The sequence below is a fragment of the Pteropus medius genome, unplaced genomic scaffold, assembly GCF_902729225.1.
Source record: "Pteropus medius unplaced genomic scaffold, Ma_sr-lr_union100, whole genome shotgun sequence".
In the NCBI taxonomy this organism is placed as follows: Eukaryota; Metazoa; Chordata; class Mammalia; order Chiroptera; family Pteropodidae; genus Pteropus; species Pteropus medius.
In genome coordinates, this window is record NW_024347791.1 from 9,393,231 (window position 1) to 9,417,302 (window position 24,072).

Below are 24,072 nucleotides of genomic sequence, written 5' to 3' on the forward strand. Positions count from 1 at the left end.
GTGGCAGAGGCCCAGAGTCCAGGCTCTCTACCACCGGGAAGTATTTTCTTGTAAATCCCAATTCCTTTAGAAGCAAGGTAGAAAGTATTGATGGAAAGCTTGTTTGGAGTAGAATGAAACACTGATATTGAATTAAAGATCACAGAGAATAAGAGAGTGGGAATTTGGGGGAACCCATAAATATTGCTTTTTGTTTCAAGGCACCATTTCTGTTAACCAGCTCACCCAGATGTTCTACATTAGGCAGAACCTGTTTTTGTAAATGTTGCTCATTGCTCATTGACATACATATGTCTCACTGGCTTTAATCTCGCTCAACTCCTCCCTCCCTTCCTCTCAAATCGAAATTCCTTGCTAAGTCTCCTGTGTGTTCACTTTCTAGTCCATTCTCATCGTCTAATAAGCTGTGCTCACGGGCAATGTCAACCATTTCCCTGTCCCCTCCTAGAGCCAGAAGTCCCTACACTCAAGCTGCTGGTGTCCCAGAAGAACACCTCGATTTGCTTCCATCACATAGAAACAGATCCTTTCCTTTCTCATATTTTTCATCTTTCTCTTATTCTTCATATTCTGACAACTTTCCCTTGAGAAAAACACTCATGAGCTTTGAAGTCCATAGTACTTTTCCTTTAAGTCAATTCAAGAACCAAATGCCTGATTATAATTGTTGCTCATAGTACGCCCAATTGTTTCAACAGCTGAACTTACCTAGATGGGAAAAATCCCCTCAAGATTGTGGCTTATGATAGACTAGTTGGAAAGCAAATTAAAAAAACAGCAAGCTAAAAACTATGAATGGAGAGAAGATAATTTAAACGTAATGCTTTAAGTTAAATAAATCAAAAGAAAGCCCAAATGCAAAATTAACAGTAGCAAAGACATTCATTTTCTTTTTCTCCATAGTGCTCATACCATCTGACATGCTTTGAATTTGTTAGAGTGTTTATCTGTATCCTCCTATCCCTCCTACCAGTGTTAGCTCCATGAAAGCAAGATGTTGATGGCTTTGTTCTGTTTCTCCAGGGCCTAGGACTGTGTGTAGAGCATAGTAAGTGTTCAATAAATACTTGTTGAGTGAGTGAGTGAATGAAGCTTCTTTTCTATCTCATCATCTTTTGTTCTCTAAACAAAACTTATTTGCTTTCATGCTCTGGCCAAGATATCTAGAGATTTTCCTTGCAACTCCTCAATCTTTTGAGATTACTTTCAAGGTGGAGAATCATCTGATCAGATCCAATTCTGAGTTGCATAAAACTTAACTTACCACTCTCTAAACTTATGTTCCCTGATTCTTTTAGAAAAAAGAAAGGAGGGAAGAGGCACAGCGGAAATCATACCTTAGAAATCATACTAAATCTAATTACGGATAGAAAATTCTAAGCCACTTTTCACCTACATGAAACTACCTTATGCATGCGTACCCCCACTGGTTCATAGTGGGATTATATTCTTTGTATAGCAGAAAGTTAATAGCCAAAGAAAAAGAAACATAACTAAGTTATTAGTAATAAAGCATTAAAGGGCCATAGGGTTCTTTACACTCTGCGCAGTATAATAGGAGGCACTTCAGTGACCTCGAGCTCTGTCTAGGTCTAAACCGATTGATTTAAGTTAGATTTCCTGGCTTCACTTCCTTGTGATGACTTTGAATGTCAAAGTGTACCCTCAAGGGCAAAAGGGATGCGTGAAAACAAACTTATGTGATTCTGTACTGAGCAACTGTCCTTTCTTGCTGAATACAGACTTTTGATTTAATTAAACCTGAGAAGAGATTCCAAACAAATTTCTAGACCATATTATCTTCCAACGTTCAGAAACAGACTGCTACTTAGATCTGATACTATTCCCATCTCCCCCATCCAACGGTTCCTCATCTTCTCCTGCATTTGACACACCATCAGATCTCTAAGTTCTTTCTCAAGTCAGTCCCCCTTTCTGGAATGACCTTTCTACTCCCCGCCTTACTGAAAGTCTACAGCCTACTAGAATCTCTACAACAGTCTGCCTTGTAACCAGGTTATTTACACATGGAACAAATCCTTACTAGTTTGTGACCTTTCGGAGGACAGAAATTATGCTGCTTCTCTTTTTTTAATCTTTCATTCCTAGGGACCTAACACAATGCTTTGCTTATAGAAGACACTTAATAAATTCTTGTTGTTTACTTTATTGAAACTCTTTTGGAAGCAGCGACGTTTTCTGAGGTTTTGCATAGAATTTCTAATGAACTACATCAGGATGGCTGCCAATCTCTTTATCCTCCTCACTACAATTCATAAAGTCACATTGTTTTGAAAAATTAAATTCTCCAGATAGGGCAACAGTTCCCAGTACCGGCATCATAGGTTTTATATAGTGATTCCCAGTCCGTGTGTTCAGAATTATTGGGTATCTCCTACACAGCAGCCACTGACCTATGCCTTGGGGTATAGAGATGAAAACATAGCCCCTGCCCTCAAAGAACAAAACATCTATTTGGGAGAGAGACAACCAAGTAGGCAAATAATTACAACATAGGTAATAAAGTCCTATGAGATCTTTGTACTGAAGAATGTAAGAGGACAGACATGATCTACCTAGTTCAGATTTGGACAACAAGGGTCATACAAAGGTGGTGTCAAAAAACTCCTACAGGAGATGTTATCTGCGCTTGCCCTGGAAGTTAGTCTGAAGAAAGAGAAAAGACATTCCAGGCAGAGGAAACAGTATGGTCAAAAGCACTAAGAAAAGTGAGAGCTGCATATGTCTGAGCGCTGCAAATGTTTTGGTTCGTCTGGAACATTCCAGGGAAGCTGTAGAAGAGACAGAATAAGAAAGCAAAGAGCTGTACGGTATGATGCACCTGGTATGCAAGGCCAAGGACTTTGGTCTTTAACCTGCATTTTGTTCTATGGACACTGTGCTATCCAGATGATCGATTTAGGATTCTAGGAAACAGGTTACTTTGGCCAAAGAATGGAACTGTCATTTTGGGAATCACAACAATAGTACAAACAAGTTTAGCTAATTAATCTCTTTTGTTCAGTCAGGTAACAAAATCAGAAGCTAAAAACACTATGCTGGAAACCTGGAAGACCTATGTTGAAATGACAGCAAAGGTGCCTGTCTATGAAAGAAACTTCTCCGTGGAACAATTATGGGCAAGAACTGTTCAAGCAAACTGTTTTTCAGCTGGATTCTTTGAGAAACCATATGAAACAATAAGCAGATCAATGGCTGAGAATCAAAAGATGATAAACTCTATGAAGCATAACTAGATTCTGAACTTCCTCAGAGCAACGGCTGCATCCAGCCGTCTCACCACTGATTCCAACCACTGGGCATTAGAGTGAACACAGAAGGTGCGCAATAAGTATTAGATGAATGAATGGATGAAGGAATCAATCCATAAGCAATCCATAAGCATCATCCCCTCTAAAAACAGAAATAAATAGTTCAAGCGTTGGGGGAGGAAGGGAGGGATGGAATTAAGTATAGTGTTTGTAAAATTCTTGAAATGTTCACAAGAAAGGCAGAATTTCAATATAAAAAATGCATTACCACATAAGCAGGAATGAATTACCATAAACATTTGCTTGACGTGATTTACTCTGACTGGTACAGCCACGTAATCTGCATGAAACGAACCCAGAAATAATGGACACCAGTGAGTTAGATGCCACAAAGCAGTTCTGTGAGCAATGAATGACACAGTTAAGTGTCAGCTGTGTATCGTGGAAGAAGTCCCACACCAAGAACGCAACAAGGGTCTGAGTAAATCCATGCACATTGCATTCTACTGTCTTACCCAGGTACTAACCAGATCTGCGATGCTGTGGAAGGCCCTTAACTTCCCTGGGCCTCCGCTTCCTTATCTAGGAAGTGACACGGTAGGTCAGATGCTCCTCAGAGTCCCTTTTGATGGTAAGGAGAGACATTTCAAGATGTCCCAGAGTAAACACGTAGTCATTATATACACAAGTCCTGTTCCTGAAGGTTCGCCATTATCACACGTTTCTGAGTAACTCTGATGCTCATGTCACTGTCATAGTTCTGAGGACTTTGTAGGGTTAAGGGGAGGTACAGCTCATGCCGTCCAGGATGGGTCAATTGCCTTAGAAATTACCATCCCTCTAATATAAAATAGAGATAAAATAACAGTTCACAGGTTTTAATGGTTCAGGGAGCCCTTTGGGATTATCTGGCTCAAGCCCAAGGCAGAAGATGTGAGTTTGAGTCTCAGTCATTTAGTGGCTGGAGCTGAACTGGAACCTGGGGATCCTGAAGACACCCCACTGTGACTGGTTCTGATGATCTCCAGACACTCGTGCCCTGACTGACACTCACACAAGGCCCCCAGTGGGAGACCAACAGGAGAACTGTAAGTAAGTGAATTCCTGCTGTATTACAATATGTCTGCTTTCTATAAGAATGGCTGCTGGCTCACACAAACCAAAAGGTCACTAAGCAGATGCCTAATTAAGGGTCAAAATTTCTATTAGAGAAAAGGCCCACAAAACCTGTCATTATGTGTTTTTAACAATCTCTTGGCTCTTCGGACTTAAGAGCCAATAGTATTTCTGGAAAATTAAATGCTAAATATAGGGAAGAATTTTCTCCTTTCGTCTTGCATTATTTTGGGGCTGTGATTTGGTTCTCCTCCAAAATTCTGCCATCTCCCTCTACCACCCAAGAGATATAACTTGCAACATAAACATTTATGACAGTCTGGCTAGGTTATTATGCTACTGAGGACATGATTTTTTTTCTGTGAACTGATCTAGTGACTACAGTCCTGAACAAATTCGGTAAGGATCAAAAATGCAGGATTCAACACAGCTCATGAAGCATTTCTTCTATTTCATACGATCTGTCTGAGTTGCCAACTGAATAGTAAGTTCCTTCCAAAGTAGATCACCATAGCTGGTGTTAGACGTGGATTTGAACCTCTGGTAAAGAATGGCCCTCCCTCTAAGCAGCTTCATGTAGGGGTTGTACGTTACTCATTTCACTCTATAAAAAAGGCTCGTGGAGAGATGGTAAAGGACTAGATTGACTTAACTATGTTGGAAAAAGCAACAGAAAATCCTTGATGATACTGTTCACTCAACTCCCAAAGAAAGGCTATATCACATAATCAAATGATTTTATTTTGTATCACCCACAAACTCCCCCTCTTAACACAAAGGCCTTTTAGATGGTAAACATGCCAGGATTTAAGGGCAGTCCAACCTAGATAGACCCAGAATATCATTAATTAAAATGCAAAACTGATTCTATTTCTGGTCCTAGTAATCAACTATGGAAAATAGTTTAAATGACAAGAATGCCTGCAGAAGCATGAGGTTATATTTATACTAATGGGGGCAATTTCTTCTCTCGGTTACATGATTACAGGTTGAACACTGGAGTTTGGTTACTAAAAGAGAAGCTGTAACCAACTCTTCATTAATCATCAAACAATTTTCACTGTTTGAGTTTATATGTGTACATGTACGGATGTTCACATATAGAAACATATATAAAGCAAAAGTAAAAAAGCAGAAGAGAAGAGGATAAAAATGGAGAGTTCTGACTCACAATATAAGCTGCAGGTTTCAAATTAAAGCAACACTGAAAAGAAACAGTAAGAACGCTAGCTTTAATTAAGAAATGTGAAAAGTGAATAATTGCATCTATCCCAACCTAGGTGTTTCTAGACCCATTTCAAACAACTTTAGTTTGCTAGGGGTGTAAGCAACATCAGTTGCAACGCACAGCAGCTAAATTAACACACAAAATGTTGTGGTGACTTCATCACACCAAGAGGCTCAGGGCTCTCTCTACTCAGCACTGCCTTTGTCAGTTTTTCCTGCAGTAGTTTTCTAGGCTGCTTACGGAGACTCTGCAAAGGACTGAACATGACACCATGCCATGAGACAAGGAAATACTGAAGAATGCACTCCCCCAATTCAAAGAAATTCCTAAAGGTGTGAGTTGTCTGGAGGAGGGGGTGGAAGGTGGGGAAATCCCTACTGAAAAAAAAAAAAAGCTAGCTAGGGGATGCTAAGCTATATCTCAGTATCTCAGGAATTTTTCTTCTATTCTCTGAGTATACTATAACTATTAAAAATACAAACACATAATAGTCACGAGTAGACAGTACATTTATGTACATGCTTACACATATATGTACAATTCTGGTTGCATAAATACTGTTTAGCAAAATGAAGAAAGCCTATGGAATTAATCTAATAGCTAAAGTTGCTCCTAATTAAAACAAACTCTTTTCTAAACGCATCTGAAACTGCGTGCAGTGTGAAATACAGCATCTATGTCCATGACGCCCAAGCCTATTCGAACTCTTTCCATCTTGATAAATACCTCAAGTTGAGCTGCCAGGCACCTGATAAAAATCCTTGCAATTGAAGAAAAAAGAAATTAAGATAACACCATTAAGGATGAAAGTAAACAACTAAGCATTAAAAAATTATCAAGGGAAGCAGAGAAGTCTGCAAGTCAAATCACTATATTGCTATGAGCCATAAATAGGGTAGGAAAGAGCGAATGACTGAACAGGACAGAACAGCTCATCCAAACAATGACAGTAACTCAAACATTATTTAAGGATTTAGAGACCAAAGTCTGCAAGGATCTTGATTTGTAGTTGTTGCTATTAACCCATTGCTGGTTTTACTCTGTAACTGGACTATATTTAAATAAAGAAAAAGAATTTGTAGATGTTTATGTGTGTGCTTTCATATATGCAAAGAACCTTCCACCAAAGACAAAACAAAAAAATACCAAATGTTTCTTCTTAGGACCCAGGGAACAGGATAAAAGCATATGCCTGATGTCATCACCACTATTTTAAGAAAAATCCACACAGACATTGGAAACCAAAGTGGTGAGAATAAGAAAGACAGTTAAGGAACTTTACATTCCAAACTCCCAATCGACAGTGGGAGAGACCAGAAATTTCACTCCACATTTTCCCCTCATTTACTACCCCCCAAAATCACACGGATTCGTACAGCATCTTATAAATCAGGCTGAATTATACTGAATCGGAACCTTTACTAAAGTGAAAAGAACCAGAATTGGAAAACTCACACAAAATCAAATAAGATAACCTATCTCCAGACTAAGAGTAGAAAAGAACTAAGCAGAATTACAACTGTGACGCGTATTCTTTGGGATGCTGCTTTGACCAAAATAATTTTAACACACTTGCTACTAAAAAAAAATTTTTTAATTAAAAAAAATAAAGTAGGAGAAGAGGAAGAAAGAAATCTCCCTGGGAAGTGAGACCCCTTCAACCACAAGTTCCACAAGGCGAAAACCAGACCAAAATATTCTTGGTTTCCTTTGGGCTTCAAAAGTCAGCCAGTAATAGACTTGAAGTTGTGCTCTCTGCAGCAAACCTTGGGAGACCAGGTGAAAAATTAGAACACTATTCTAAGAGTAATGCCCTGGAATAAACAATCTGCCTGTGGATGCTGCAACACATCTGTTCTTCCCTGGAAACCTGCTTATTATTTTTTTTTTTTTAGAAAAGTCCAACCATTCTAATAACCTCGAAGCATTTTATCTCCCAGTGGGAGGATGAAACTATGTTGTCAACTCAAAAATTTTCCTATCATCACCGCCCCATCACCCTCTGAAGAGGATATAAAAAATGCTTTGCAGAACTAGCACCCTGAGACTCCAAAGAGAAAGAAGCAATGAGGTCATGCAGTCTACCCCTTGAGCCAGTGCAGGATTCTCCTGCCACGAATGTTACTGCCCAAGTTGTTAAAGCCCCAGGATTCAGGGCCATTCTGGACCCACAGGCAGGTGCTCAAAGTACCGCTGCCCACAGTGGACTCCGACATAACTCATGCGTGTGCTCGTCTTCACCCGGAAAGATGAAATAGTTTGCTACGTGGGCCGATCAGCCCCAAGCCTTCCGGAGTCCGGGAGAGTGCCCCTCGGCACGCCAAGAATTCATCTTGCTCAAATTTGTCAGTCACCCTCCACAGATTCTCTGCACACTGCTGCAGTTCACCATCCTGAACACATTTCCCTGGCTGCCGCTTCAAGGACAAAGAGAGAGTGCTTATGTTTCCATCTCAGCTGAGTGGCTTGGGCTTATGGAAAAAATCAAAAATAAAAAGACGAACAATCCAGACACGTGCCCCCTGGCATTTTAGCAAGCTCCCCAGACCTGGATCCAAGAAAACAGGAGAAATGCAGAGAGAAGGTCACTAAGCTTAGCTGGGAAGACAGTGAGCAAGCGAGAGCGTTCGGTTCACTGCAGCAGAGCACCTCATTCCAGGCAAGCACTTACCATAAAAATAGAAAGAGTCAACAGAAGGAGAAGGGATCCTTCCTCAATGTAGAAAGAAATCCACCGAAAAGCTCCAGGCAGGCTGGGGATGAGGCCAGCAAAGTGATGAAAGGAGATAAAACCACCACACACACAAGTCCTTTTCAGCCTCCCCTCGGCCCGCATGCAGTTGTTTGTGCTGTGAAAACCCTGAGAAGTCTGGAACAGGACTCTCCCGAGAGCGAGCGGGAGTGAAAGCAGCCTAGTGGATTTCACCAGCCTCAGAGCATCACGCCCAGGACTCGTCCGCCCCCAGGTGCAGGGGCGGCATGAAGTGGGGGGTGCGGGGGGAGACTGGGCACCAGGCTGGGGTCGGAAGGCGAGAACAGGAGCCTCTTTGGAGTGGAAGGAACTGCCGGTGAGAATATCAGTATTCCACATCAGTTATTGCCAGCGACCAATCAGCCCAGCCAGGGGGCCGTGTCAGTGTGACAAGCAGCAGATGACAGCCCGGTTCTGAGACCCAGGACAGCCCCCTGCCTCCACAGAAGTTTGGAAGCACTGGCATCTTACCCTCCACTCAGCTGCTGATAATATCTGCTTATTATTGAAAACAAGATCCAAAGCCCTGCAGTTGCACCAGCCCCTCGAGAAGTTACTCAGGCATCCTGCAGAATCTCTGCCAGAAACAGGAGTTGAAACCCACCCTAAATGATGGCTAACGGCAGCTCACAGACCAGACAGCCCTGCTAATGTGCACAGAGAGGTCACCATGAGTACGATAATGGCACTGTGGATGTGAGCTTTTTTATGTCCAAGGAGCAGGATGAGATGACCAGGGACCAGGCTCCCTATTTCACAAGTGAGAAATTTAGATAGAAAAGGGTTACAGACTCTCTGGAAATTTGTATCCCAGTTTCATTCATTTTCTTGTGCAATATGCTATGTACGGAAGTACCAGTCAGGGATGAGTTTAGAAAGATAGTTAATATTTTCCTTGGAGGTCTCTTAAATTACCCGTAAGACAGAATATGTGGTTCTGAGTAAACAGCCCTGTACAATAATTCATCAGCACACGAAACTCTGAGCTAGACTAATGGAAGAGGCAAAGGAGCAAATCCCTTAGTGGTGACTAAAAGATGAGTGGAAAACTTGATACTTTTCCCACTTGCCTTTTTCCCCATTCTATTTTAATACTGGATCTCTAAACTTAGTACCTATCACCTTAGTACCTATGTCAATTAATTTGAGTTTGGTGATGATTAGATAGGAAATGAGTTAAATGCCAGTCCAATTGGACTCCGCAGTAAAACTTCAGAACTTTTATTTAACTCGAGAGTGTCTTGAGTCACTTTTTTATCTTTGCAGAAAAGATTAAATTCCCTTGTGCTAGCCAAGAGTTAACAAGATAAAAATGCCCCCGAGGTTGTTGGTTTTTCAGGTGACAGATGATAAGGAATTTTTCATTTTAGTTCTCTGTTTTTACCTAGAAGTGGGAGAACCATGTGGACATTTCCTTGCAAGCTCTACCCAGAGGCAAGCTAACTTTGGGGAGCCTGAGCACCACAGCTTTAAAGGAAGGATGGGTCTCTAAGGAAACAGTTCACTCACCACCCAAATGAGTGAGCAAGAGGCCATAAAAATGTTCCACATCAAAGATGAATGTAACCAAATTAAATTTTTGAAATGAAGAAGTGATGGATTGCTAAGGTAGTCCTATGTACATTAAATAAGGAAAACCTAGGAGACTTAGTCTCAAATTCAGTTTTATTATTTACTTCAGTTCAATTCCAATGAGCAAACATCTAAAGGACACCAGCTGTGTGTCAGTAGTACAGAGATGAGAGCGGCAGGCCCTGCCTTAAAAAAATTTATTCTCTCATGGACAAATTTAAATCTTTTTTTTTTCCAAAATTTCAACACTGATTCTTGCCAAGACAGAAAATGTTCTACTATGTTAATGTCTCTCAGATAAAACCAAACCATGATGTTGGACTTTGGACTCAAAGTTCCAAATTAGCCTAATAAGGTATTTCCCATAATCAAAACCATTTGGGAACCATAAATGCATAAACTATTTTTTTAATCTAATTATAACACAAAAAAGGTTTTCAACTGAATGTTTGCTTTTATCAGCATCAACAGCTTCTGACACTGCAAAAAACACAGGCAGCATAACAAAGGATATATTTAATAAGGGAATATCATTTAAAGCTCCCAAAGTAATTGAGATTAATACTGTTTATGGAACAGGTTCAATACCTTGAATATACAGAGTGATAATGAAGCATGAAAATGATAAAACTGCAGAAGTACAAATTACTTAGTAGATTAAATAATTGCACATCTACATAACAATTAGGTCAATGAAAACGTATATTCCAGTCACTTACTCAAATGTAATTAATTTTAAAGTCTGGACACTATTCCATTCCTCCCTCCTCAAAAGATGGTAGAAACACCTCTCATTTCAGATAGCAACAAACATCAAGTAACTTTTGTAAAGTACAAAATATTTATCCAAGTCAATTAAACTTGGGACAGTTGTGGAAGCTGTCTCGTCCTCACTGGTATCATGTCAGTACTTAATGCATAATGGGTTCCCAATAACTAATTGTTAGAGGGCCATTTGAATGGCCAAAAGAATCTGGCTAAAATCCTGCAACAGCATGATTTAATGCCTGTTGAGACTACAAGGTCGTCTGAATTATGTAGCTATACATGCCAATTGTTTAAAAAGAAAAAAAAATAGCTTTTTTAGGAAATTTGCTTCAGAGCAGCTTGCTGACAGAGTTTGTAAAGTCTGAAAGACAAAGACCTGCAACATCGAAACTGGATCGTACTTTCTGTAACCAACCTGAAGAGAAAAAGTAAAAACAGACCTATTTTCTACATCACCAAGAGGGTAAATGGCCATGTAATGCCATTTTTGACATCCGTTAATGGAGGTATGAGAATCAGGAATTTTAAATAACATTCGGCCATTGGTTCTGAAAACTAATTTATAATCTCCCTAAATGAAAAGTCAGCCTCTTTTATTCTACCTTCTATAAGCCAGTGTGTAAAGGAACGAATATTTACTAAACCTCACTGAGTGCCAGGCTTGATTCTAGTGGCTGCACACACCTCTTTCAGTCTTCACTCTTAGGACGTTAATATTATTATGCACACTTCAGTAACTGGGGCACTGGGAGTTGAAGGAGCTTGTCCAGGTGGCAATGCCAGCATATGAACAACCAGAACAGCTTCAGAACGCTGCTTCTCCTCTATGGACACATACTGATTTGAACATGGAAGCCCTCCAAATATTTTTGACTAAATGTACAAGATTATTTGGGGACGCTTCCCACAGTGTTATATGAACTTGGGTGAAGTGGGAATGAGAAGTCCATATCAAGGCAGAAGAACTCATTTTACCTGTGGGATTATATGTAACCCTTCTAGGCAACAGAAATGAATTTTTGATGCTTATAAAGAGCGAGCGATTCATATTTGTTAATTTTCCCTGACTCTGACCCCATATTACCTCTTAAATCAAGATGAGTGGTCCTCAGTTAAAAGAAGAGAAGAATATTCGAGAAAAGTGTGGGATCTGACATAAACATTATAGTCCCTTATCTAACACCTAAATCTTTCTCTGGCATTCAGTGGGAGGCCTAAAATGGACAGAGAATAGGTTGCTCTATTAATGTTTCTCTACCAGAGGTCCCTGGCTGAGAATAATTTCCCCAAAGTGCTTAGTAGGCAGGCTCTCAAATATGCAACAACAGTCCCAAATATATGAAAGGTAAATAATCTGCAGCACATCAATAGAGTCATAGTCTCCACATCTTCAAAAATTCGTCTGCTCTCAGCATTTCTCAGCCAGAAGCATCCTATGGGATCAAAGATCAAATCATACAGAAAGAATCCTTAAGAACACAGACCTATAACTTTTTCTCCTTTTTTTGAGGAAAGAAAATAAATTATTGGCCAACTTGAAGAGTCAATAAGACCTGGGCTGAGTCTGGGGAAGCCAAAATGTAGAGCACGTGTATGTGTGCAAACGGAAAACACGTATGCACATCCATAATCCAGCTGTATATTTCTACATCCAATTAGTAACCCTGAATCTCATCGATGTTACAGCCACATTTCTCCTCAACATATAATTAGGAATTACAACCAGTTCAGGAATTCATTCTTTCTCCTAAACCAGGGTTCCCCAGCTCCTGGGCTGCAGACCAATAGCGGTTCATGGCCTGTTAGAAACTGGGCCACAGAGCAGGAGGTGAGCAGTGGGCAAGTGAGTGAAGCTTCATCTGTTTTTGCAGCCACTCCGCAGCTCTAGCGTCACCACCTCAGCTCCACCTCAGATCATCAGGCATCACATTCTCATAGGAGCACCGGTCCCTGGTGCCAAAAAGGTTGAGGACTGCTATCCTAAATTATTATAATACCTTCAACCTTTGCCCTGTTCCCATTCGACCCCCTCTTGACAATAGCATTTACTTGCTCACACACAGCAAATATAATCCTGGCATTCCCTTGCTAACAAACCTGGGGTGGTCAGGCCGAATACGACACCTCCTGAGCCAGCATTCAAAGCCCTCTGCAATCAGACTTCAGTCTACCAGCACCATTTCCCATCATTACTTCCTAAATATCCCATGCTCTGGGATATATAGGACACGATTTCTTACTATTTTCTACGGATACCATCTTCTTTTATCATGATAATCTGTTTTTCCTGGAATAACTTTCCTTGCCTCTCTCCCTAGAGAAACCCTACTACTCATCTATCAAGGCCAGTTTCACAGCTGCATAGGTTTCATTCTTCTCATCTAGATTGAGATTACTTCAGGTGATGACAGGGAACAGGGCAGGTGAGGCCTTCTCCAAATTCCCCAAAGTACTGAAACACTCCTTCCTCTGTAATCCTATAGCATTTTTTCTAGTCTGGTATTATAAGGCAAATAACACTATGTTATTGAGTACCTAACATAGCACCTTTTAACCTATTTAATTAGGGTTCTTTAACATTCCCAGTATCGGCACACAACAGTTGCTCGATAAACATGTGTTGAGTGAGTCCATCTTTTATGCCTCTTCTTCAGTCAAAAGCACTTTGAAGAAAGTACAAATCTGCCTGTGGCAGTCTGAAGGACTCCAAGCTTATGAGCTACATATATCTCCTCCTTCAATCAGGAGTTTCTGTGGTTTAAGGAAAGAGCCCTGGATTAGGCTCAGAAGAGCCCGTTCCAGCCCTGTTCCCTGTCATCACCTGAGGTAATCTCAATCTAGATGAGAAGAATGAAACCTATGCTGCTTACCTCTGAGAACTACATACAAATGAGAAACCATACAGTAATTTACAAACTATAAAAGTAGTTACTGTGGTTATAGTTATTGCCACTGTTGTCATCAGTTTGATAATTATTGTGTTAACACCTATCAAAGCCATCACACAATTAAGACAGGTACCACATGGAAGCGAGTTTAGGAGGCCAATAACTCAGCACTTAGCCCAAGTGCCTTGCACAATTCTGGTCTGCAGTTAGGGTGTGGGTGTGGTGGAAAAGTCCCAAGGCCCTAACTCAAGTCCTAGCTCTGGTACTTCCTAGCTATCTATGTACGCCTGGTTTCTGAGACCCAGCTCCCTCATCTAGGAAATGGGAGTAATAATGCCTACCTTACTACCTTGTTGAATGAGATGGGGCATAGATCTGTGTGTAGTATATATTCATCTATTATGAGTCTCTGATAAGCATTATGGAAAAGGACAGCCATTTCTCCATCATGCTACAATATCTACATACACCCCATAATGTTTCCTGACCTCAAAGAGCTTATTCCTACCCCAGGGTCTGTGTATGTGCTTCTTCTACCACACCTTTTCCTCAGTTCCTGGCTTTCTTGATCCCGTCGATCATTTTCCAGTACCATTTTCCCTCCCTTTCACCCCCCTCTCTCTCCCTCTTCTCATAACGTTTATCTTTATCTGGAACCATTTTATTTCTTTGATTGCCTAATTAACATTTGTCCTCTGCAGTGTAATGTACGCTTCTGTTGGACAAGGATTATTCCTTTTGTGCTTCTCCTTGTGTCCCCAGAGCCCAATGTCCAGAATACAATATATGCTCAGTATACATTTCTTGACTATTTACAGCATAATCAATGTTTTGTAGTTGTCCTCATGTTCTCTGCATCTGCACAAAAGTTCCAATTATCTTTGACTATTGAGGGGGAATGAAATCTTGGAGGTCACTTGATATGGTACACAGAGCAGCACCACAATGCTCATGTTTATATAGATGTTTAACACTCATTAACATTAAAATGATATCCAGGGACAAAGAGAACCTACAAACAATAAGCCAGCTCCTGCCCCCATGAGAAATAGGAATTACCAAGAATGGCATGCTGATCCTCAGCTAAATAACTGGAACTGAAGTACTGAGCAAAAATGTTAAATTATATTTATTTAATAAATCAGGAGGTTTATTAGATCCTTATTTCACATTTTATGTTAAAATTGTTCTAGTCCCAGTTGATCCTAAGAACAAATAGATAAGGTCCTTGATCTCTGGAGCATAAAAGAGAACAAATGGTTTCAGAATATCAGGAGCCCAGGAATCTAACAATTTCCCTTTCCTCCCAGGGAGCTGTCTCGAAGGCGAAATAAAGAAATCCTCCCATGCCTGACCACATCGTCCCTGTCCCTCATCGGCCCAGCTGGAGAGGAGGCCCAATAAATAAATAACCATGGCAATCCTCCATAATGTATGAAGGTTACTTTCCAGTGGTCATCTGGAAAGACATCGTTTTCAATTAGAGTGTTTTCAATTAGCAACAGCATGCCAATCTATCAGATAGGTATATGAATTTATTCATCATTGACAGGAAAGAGCTAACGGGTAGTTTTATTTTTTCTTTAAAGAATAAACATCCTAGACCCAATATCAAACATATCTTTTTCTCTCAAATCTGCTCTTCTTCTGGCTTTTTTTCTCCCCATTTAAGAGTATCACTATCTACTTTGTTGTCCAAAGAAAATGACATTTCTTGAACTCTTACATGGAAGACTGCTTCGGCCATGTTATGGCATACCTAGAGATGTCGCTGTCATCTTTCCTTTAACTCATCTTGTCCATTACCACCTCCTGAACTTTTCTTTTTTTCCATCATCTCCCCACTGCCACTGCCCCAGGCTAGCCACCAATTCTCCCCTGGGCTAACGTGACAGTCTCAGAGGAAGCGGTCTACCTCGAGTCTCACTCTGTCAAACCCATCTTTCACAGCTACCTAACGATGTTTAAGTGGGAACGCCATCATGTCCTCTCCCACCGGAAATTCTTCTGCTTCTTACTGTCTGCCAGATGAAGGGCACCACTTAACCCATCACAAGAGCCACTCATTACTACTCTCTTACCTTCCTTCTTGCCATCACGCCTCACTTGCATTCTCCCACTCATCCACGTCTGAATACTCATAACTCACCGAGCTGTCTGATTTCAGCCTTCTGGCGCAAGCTTTTTCCATTGCCAAGAATCTTTATCCCTGCTCTCCTCCTCCTGAACTCTTATTCTCCAAGACCGCCTCAAACATCTCCTTCTTAGACGCATTCCCTGACACTCACTCCCTACACTCTGAGTTAATCATTTCTAAGTTAGGGCACTGACCACCCAGTATTTTAACTGTCCTATTATCGGATTCCTTCAGGAAGGTCCTGGGCCTGAGTTTTACTTATCTGTGTATCCCCAGAAACCAACTCTCCCTGGAGACACTCCAATAAGTGGTTATAGAAAGACTAGGCTTCCTTGTGTGTCTGGCTCTCCTACTAAACTCTGTTCCCTGAGGGATGGAAAAGTATCTTACCCATCTTTCTAGCATCACAGCTTATTACAATGCTTAGCACATATGGATACTCAGTGTATATTTGTGGAATAGGATTTTAATAGGATTGACAAAAAAAAAAAATCCATCAATTCAAGGAATTTAGAAATCCCTCTGAGCTGGTTTCTAATGAGCTCATTTTTAAAATTTAAATCTAAAACTTCTCCTCTTTGAGATTATAAAAAACCACAGGCATTAATTTACTCCACAAAGATTCGTCCTCTGGAACTCCTGGCTTTTAATGGTAACCCACCTACCTGAGGCACCTTAGGGATAATAAAGCACTCCAAACATACTTTCTACTTTGAATTACCTGGCAGAGAAAAGGGTATCGATTTTCTCAGGCAGAAGGGGCTTCCTGAAGATATTTCTCTAGCATGTAAGTCTGGAGGGGAAACAGCCCTGCGTTCCTGAGTGCAGAATTTCACTGTTAAGATCGGGGCTGCCAATGGGCTGCGGATGTTCCTTCAAAGCCCAGTGCCCCACCCAACACACAGGCACTGTTATAAGGGGTGTGGCTTGAGGAGGGCTGGCAAGACTTGAGGCTTACCATGGACCCTCCGCACCAGCCAGAGGATTATCCAATTTCCTCACCCACTCCGCTACCTCACAAGAAATCAGCCACGATGCATCCAAAGAACTGGAATAAAACTCCTCTGTCCATAGCTGCAATGGCTGTCAGCACCTAAAGAACTAGTTCCCCCTTGATGTGGCTTGATATAGCTAACCAATCGGAAACCCACCAAAGCAACTGCAGACACCTGGCCAAGTCAGCTGGGGGCGTAAAGGCCCACACCCCCCATTCTTCCAGTGTTGCTGATCCGCAAGCAGAAAATCAAGAATGAACTACATTATCAGTACTACAGGTGTGATTACCTAGTCTGTCTCTTTAATACAATTTCACCTTATTTCTCTACAACCAAATTTGAGTTCTATTATTTAAGCTGAGAGGAGAAAGCAGAAAGAGCATTTTAAAGGACTATGACATGCTTGTATTTTAAGTAAAGTGAAACTAGGTCATACACTGACCATTCTACACCCTTGCAGAGATGGATTTTTTCCTTTTATGAATTTTTAAGAAGTCCTTTGAACCTCTAACAAAAATAAATCTGTATTGCTGGTGGGAATGCAAAATTTTAGAAGACAGTTTAGTGATTTCTTACAAAACTAGATACACTGTTATGCTCTCACCAGGCAATCCAACAGTTGCACTCTTTGGTATTTATGCAAAGGAGCTGAAAAGTTATGTCCACAAAAATACCTGCACACGGATGTTTACGGCAATTTTATTAATAACTGCCAAAACTTGGAAGCAACCAAGATGTCCTTCAGTAGGTAACGGATAAACTGTGGTTCATCCAGACAATAAAATACTATTCAGTGCTAAAAGAAATGAGCTATCGAGCCATGAAAAGACATGGAGGAGACTTAAATGTGAATTACTAACTGGCAGTCTGAAAAGGGTACATCCTGTGATCCCAAATAGGTAGAACACGGAGGAAATTTATGGCAGTGAAATTTCTCTGTATGATTCTGTAATGGTGGGTACATGGCATTATACATGTGTGAAGACCCATAGAATACACAACACCAAGAGTGAACCCTAAATGTAAAATATGGACTTTGAGTGATAATGTGTCAGTGCGGGTTCATCCACTATAACAAATGTACCACTCCGGTGGGAGATGTTAATAATGGGAGAGGCTATGGATGTAGGGGCAGGTGTACACGGGAATTTTCTATGCTTTTTGGCCAGTTTTTTCTGGGAACCTAAAACTATCCTAAAAAATAAAGTCTATATAAATACAAAAAAAAAAATCTAAATTTCCCTGCAGACTAGATAGTACTAACCACAGCACTGCGACGGTATTGTGATTTCCACTAAAAAAATTAAAAGACAAAAAATATTTTTTCTTTCTAAGACTCCTCCCCTTTTAGGTTTATTTATATTACTATCTAGCACTAAATAGCACTAAAACAGAAAAAAATGTTAGTATAAAAAAAAAAAATAGCATGCATATCTGGGAAACTCAGGAATATCCAAGCTAAATGTACCTGGAAATACTTGGACTGAAAAAAAAAGTGTCATGGAATAGTGAAGAAGAGAAGGAAATAAGATATTTTATAAGTAAAATTTACAATATCTACTGGAAATGGGGTAGGATGGGAGAAGAAATTTAAACTTGGCTCACTACTTCATCCTCACTCTTCTGAGGCCCTGTGAAGTGCTCCCACTGCACTCCGTGCTTCACCAACTTAACACCCATCCCCCTTCCTTAAAACTGACCCTCTCTTCAGGCTTCAGACTGGCCTTTCTTGCAGAGCACAGTGAATGGTCCATAACAGAGTGGTAGGTACACTGGGTGGATAGAGGGAGGGAGGGAGGGAACCCGCAATTTCAGAGCCACTGTGAGGATTGAGATTCTGTTAACCAAGGAAGCAATCACAGATTGAGTACTGCTGGGATAATGTTGAATCTTGGATTACATGGGGCATCTAGGTGAAGAAACATGAGAAATTAGCGCACTGGTAGAAATATGAGTCCAGTGGTTGGAAAATATAAACTTGACACGAAAATATAAACTTGACACGAATATAAACTTGTCACTGCACAGAATGAAAGCTGACAGCTTCATGGGAAAAGAGGAGTCTCTAAACCTTGCATAGTACCCATATTATTACAACTACAAAGAGATGAGAGTCTACAAAATGCCAGTCACCCTATTAGATGCTGCACATTGTCCTTTAAATCCTTAAAACAATTTATGAGGTATTCTCATCTTCATTTTACAGATGAGGAAACTGAAGTTCAGAAAACTTCAGCACTGCCCAAGGTCACACAGCTGGTGATGACAGAGCTGAGGTTCAAAGCCAGGTCTGCATGACTCCAAAATTTGTGCTCTTCATTATGTCCCCACAGGCTCCATGAGAAAAAGGAATTAGAGAATGTGATTAAGGACAGATCAGAAAGGAAAGAATGGACGCAGAGAAATGCTAAGACACCGAAGCCAAGTCAGCAGATCAAAAAGATGAGGGTAGACTAGAAAATGCCCGTGGTGTTTAACTTTAAGTAGGTGACCTTGGATAGGGCAAAGTAGGGAAGAACTACAGAAACTATACTTTGGGTAGTGAAAGAAAGCATAGGTACTTCCTATGGGCAACGTTCAAAATGTTTGATGGTACTTGGAAGGACAGAGGTCAGGTTATTACAAGAGGTGAAAAAAAGTCAATCGTGAGTTTCTTTAACATAAGCAGTTTGCTTATGGGCCAAAGATAACAGTGAAAGGAGACACAGAAAGTAAAGTCTCCTAAAAGAAAGGTCCTGAAAAGATGGAAAGAATGCATAAGCCAGTCACCGACAAAGGAGGGAAGACAGAAAAATGATAAAATTGCATTGCGGTCCCCTATCTGATTCCTATAAAGGAAGCACTGAGGATCTGAGGAACTATTTCCAGTTTGCCAATAAACCTAACAGATATTAGGCATTTGCACGGATCAAGCTATATACAAACAGAAATGATTTCTTTCCTTTGGGCTGTTATGCGATCAACCCATTTTGCAGCACTGATTATCTCATGCGGATAGGAAGCTCTGATGGGAAGTTAAACTGGTCTTTTGTTAGCCAAAAGAAAGTCATCACTATCGCTTATTGAATGCTGCTTTTTTTCAGTCTTCCAAACTTCGTGGTAGGAAATAATAAAAAGGTCCTTTATAGCAAAACAATTATCAACTGTCAGTAAAATTAAAGACTATGTCAGAAGAACTACAGAAATACACAGAATAAAGTCAGATACTATTTAAACGGGTACAAATGTTGTGACCAGAAAAAAATACATAGAATACGAGCAGTAAGTAAACAGATTACAGGCCTAATCTGACTAGAGAAGGTATAACCAGAATCCAAAGGATGGGGACTGTAAAATCATTCTGTGTGGACATGTGGGTTTGGAGACCTCACTGGCACAGCAGTTATGGAAAAGAAGTCTACGTCTCCCTAGCGGTTGTAGGGACAGAAAAATCCACCTGGACATCTGCACCCGCCGACCTCAAGAACTAGCAGAATGGTTGATGGCAGAATTCCTTTTTTGGTAGGTAACTACCAGTTAAGCCTGGGAGAAATTAGAAGGACACAGACATATTGTTATAAATCAAATCTGTAACATCAATATCTTTGGTATTTGAAATGTTTATAATGTTTAAGAGAGTTTGGCATTAGACTAGCTAGCAGATGAGCACTGTGATTCCAGTGTTAATTGTGTGATTGAGTAACTGAGACTTGTGATTTCAAGTTAAAAGGTGTGGTAGGACTTTGCTAAGTTTGTGACAATATTGAAATATTTTGAAGAATTTAAGTTTCGCCACATTTACACATTTATTAGATTTCTAAGAATTAAGAAATTTTGTTACACGGGCAAAGGAGGTCTTAAAAAGAAAACAGAATAAAATTATTAACACATTAAAATGTTTAGGGAAACTTAATAAACTGAACGAGGCCAAACAGTCACCAGATTCCTTGTAACTATTAACATTTGTAAGTTTAGATTTGAATAAGGTTTGTGAGTTAAACTTAAAAACTTAAGGAAAAACTAGGTTTTTGAATTCGTAACCAAATAAATATTAATGTTTAAATGGCTGTCAAAGACACAGTCTGTTGGGAGCACAAAAGTCCCACCAAGGATATAAAAAACTCACTAATACGGAGGGACAAAACATCTAGAACCTACATATCAAGCACCTATTAAGTACCGCCAGCTGAGAGAACAAAGATGCATAAGACAGTGTGGTGGAAAAGACAGAAGCGCAGATGAGTAATTGCAGTGTGACTGAGAAAAGTACCTCAAAGGAGGAAGCGCCAGGATGTCTGGGGAGCATGGCACAGCCAGCCCAGATTCGAGGGCTAGAGAAGGTTTCCCCTGGAAAGACCTTCTGAATGGAGCCAACGCTGTGTGATGGTAAGCCACCTAGCACAGTGACTGATGATGCTCTCAATCACGGCAAACCAGCAGATCATCCATGAAGAAAGAGGCAAAGGAGGTGGTTTTAAGGGCTCAAAAATACACAGAGGCCTGAAATAGCTGCCTTGGTGGAAATCAATAAGAATAAAAAAGAAATTGCCAAGAAGCCAGGCTGTACCGCATGAATCTGAGGTTTTCTCTACCTACACAGGGTATTCCTTCTGCTGGCTGCAAGCTTACTGTTATATAGCAGCACTCAGCTGCATGCCTGTATGAACCAGGAAGACTCTAGAACCAATCTAAAAGGAACTAGACCCAATCTACTACAAAGGAGAGTTTCCCATAGGCATTAAAGGAGAGTCTACAGGTTTCTGGAGTATTAAACTCTGTGGCACTTTAGAGACCATGCAGTCCTGTGTTCTTGACCCTGGCAACCCTTTAAAAAATACACGTGCCAAAGCCACAGCCCAGACCCGCTGTAGCACACTCTTTGGGGGTTGGAGTCCCAGGATGCATGTGTATATGCATTTATTTTGTTATAGTGAATTTTTCGTTTTTAGTAAGAGTAGCAGTAAGTAATTAATATATGTTCACTGTTAAAACAAACAAAATCTCTAACACAAATATATAAACTAGGAAGAAAAATCTCCATTCTTCACCTTCCTTAACCTCAGAGGTATATATAAGTGTGTGTGTGGGTGTGTATTTTCAAGGATTCCCAACTCATGGATAGATAATTAGATAACATGCTAGTGGTTCAATGTAGGTGGTGGGTATTCACTGTAAAATTCCTCTTACATTCCTATATGTTTTCAAACTTCTATAATAAAACATCTGGGAAACAAAAGCTCTCCCACTGATTAGAATGCAGAGCTAGGGCTGACAACCACTGGTCTAAGCCATAACCCAAATTCACAAATAACTTTGAGCCATACAGGTGGATGTTGTCTGCCCTAAATCTAACAAGGTGGAGGGCAGAGTCAGCCTAGGAACCTGGATCTTCTGGGTTTCTGTCCAGTTTCTTTCCAACACGCCATGAAATCATCAATAGGAGAAGCAACCCTGAAACAGATCAGGAAAGAGGCTTATGGGAGTTGCCTTTTCTGGACTTCAAACAACTGATTTTTGTGTTTTGATTCTTCCTGTAGCAAAGGATAACACTAAATGTTCTAGAATTAGGCTTTTAGCATCTTTAATTTTTATGTAAGTCGATTAAGTTACACTTATCTACCTTACTGAGTCACAATGCCTTGAAGTACTTCAAGATTCCAGAGAAAACTCAAGTGCACGTTCACCCTCATTCAAAAGTATTAAAGTCCATCCAGACTCCTTGCTGTGGCAAAGGAAGAAAGGGGGCACTTTTAAACATTTTAAGCATTGTCTAAGGCCAATGAAGGAACCTCACAATGTGATGACAATGTAAGAATATTCCTGATCTTAAATGAATATTAAGACAGTAAATCACAATTGCTGAAAAAGGAATATTAGTATAGATAAAAGGTTGGAAAATAACTTTTATAGATGCTATGGTTCATTTTGTGGGAGTAGAAAGACAGGGATTAAATTTATAAATCTGAAGTCCGAGCAGTGACCTTACAAAATAATGGCTCTGTTTATTGCCAAAATTTATATGCAACAGAGGCAACGTTTTCCTTTTCCCCACATAAAACTTAGAAAAAGCCTTCTAATTTATGGAATCTCTTTATGGAGAAACCCAAACATCAGAGAAACTGAAGGTTAGGACTGCATCTGCCAGCCTGGAGACAATTCTAGGAGCCACCTCTTTCTCAAGGCGTTTTGCTCTTCCCAGCAGTCAGTTCGAAATGTCAATAGGGACACAGAAATCGAGACCTGGTTTCTAGTCCAAGCTTTGTCACTAAATTGCTTTTTCTCATCTTCCTTACCTGTAAACATGAAGGCTAAATACTTTCTCAGGTACCTTATGACTGAAACTGGATTGAATACCTACGTCCCATCTAAGACATGTGATAAGCAGTGTCCCTAAAAGTTACCTTAAATACACTACTTGGATATTTTTCCTCATACGTATCATTCTTGCCCATCTTCCTCTGCAGACAGTCCTTTAAAATGGAGTCTGGAAGGAAGGTATCCCCAAAGGAAAAGGCCATGAATTATCTGAAAGGCATTTACTTTTCCTTTTTTTTTTTTATCTTTGTAAAAGAAATAACAGCAAAAGTCAAATTGACCAGTGGGCCCTGAAGATGAAGGGGATTTTAAAAATCTTAACTAAATTAATTCTTTAAAGCGGCTCTTAAAGGTTACCATTATTTTTATACAAAGTCAAGAAGCCCCTTCACATTAAAAGTTAGTCTTATCCAGACAAGGGACCACAAAAGGTATTTCATCAACAGACTCCGGCCATCACAGTAGAGCCTGTACCCTTTGATTCCTGCAATGAGTACAGTAAGGAAGTAAGAACAAACACCTTATCTTCCCAGGCAGGCAGGACCCTGGGTCATTCCGGGGCCAGATCCCTGGGGTGATTTTGAACCAAACCAGTAACTCTCCTGAGCTCTGGCGTGGGTCTGGATCGCTGCGGAGGGCTCTCGGGAGTTGGTCCTGCCTCGGCTCCAGCAACTACTCCACTCACCGGCCAAAACGGGCCGGGGAAATCTGAGCGTCCACGACACAGCGACACACCCAGGACAGGCCTGGGAGCCAGACTGCCTGGCCTCGAGTCCTGAGTCCACCCATTCCTGGCTGTGTAAGCTGGACAGGTGACTTCACCTCTCACTGCCTCCACTTGCGCTCTTGTATAATGAAAAGGACACTGACACTTTATAAGGTATTATGAGGATTAAGGGTATGAATTCGTGAATAAATAGTACTTGGTATATAGATAAACACTCATTAAGTATTAATTAGTATTTTCATTTCACTTTTTGGCTCATTTTCTCAGTGCTGCCTATCTTCATCAATTGGTAATTAAAGTCCAGTTATACTATATACCAGGGG

At 40.5% G+C, this 24,072-nt stretch overlaps 1 protein-coding gene across 11 annotated transcripts in view; it reads right to left on the minus strand.

Annotated features, from left to right (window-relative positions):
* Window positions 1-24,072, minus strand: part of ANO4 (anoctamin 4) — a 329,614-nt gene that overhangs the window by 254,595 nt on the left and 50,947 nt on the right. Inside the window, exon 1 of one of the 11 annotated variants that reach the window (XM_039877986.1) lies at window positions 8,288-8,799. The exons of 9 other annotated variants lie outside the window; for them this stretch is intronic. The gene's annotated coding sequence lies outside the window, so the exon portion shown is untranslated. Of the gene's footprint in view, window positions 1-8,287; window positions 8,800-24,072 lie in introns of those variants that run through there. One more of the 11 variants, XM_039877987.1, reaches the window with a different exon arrangement.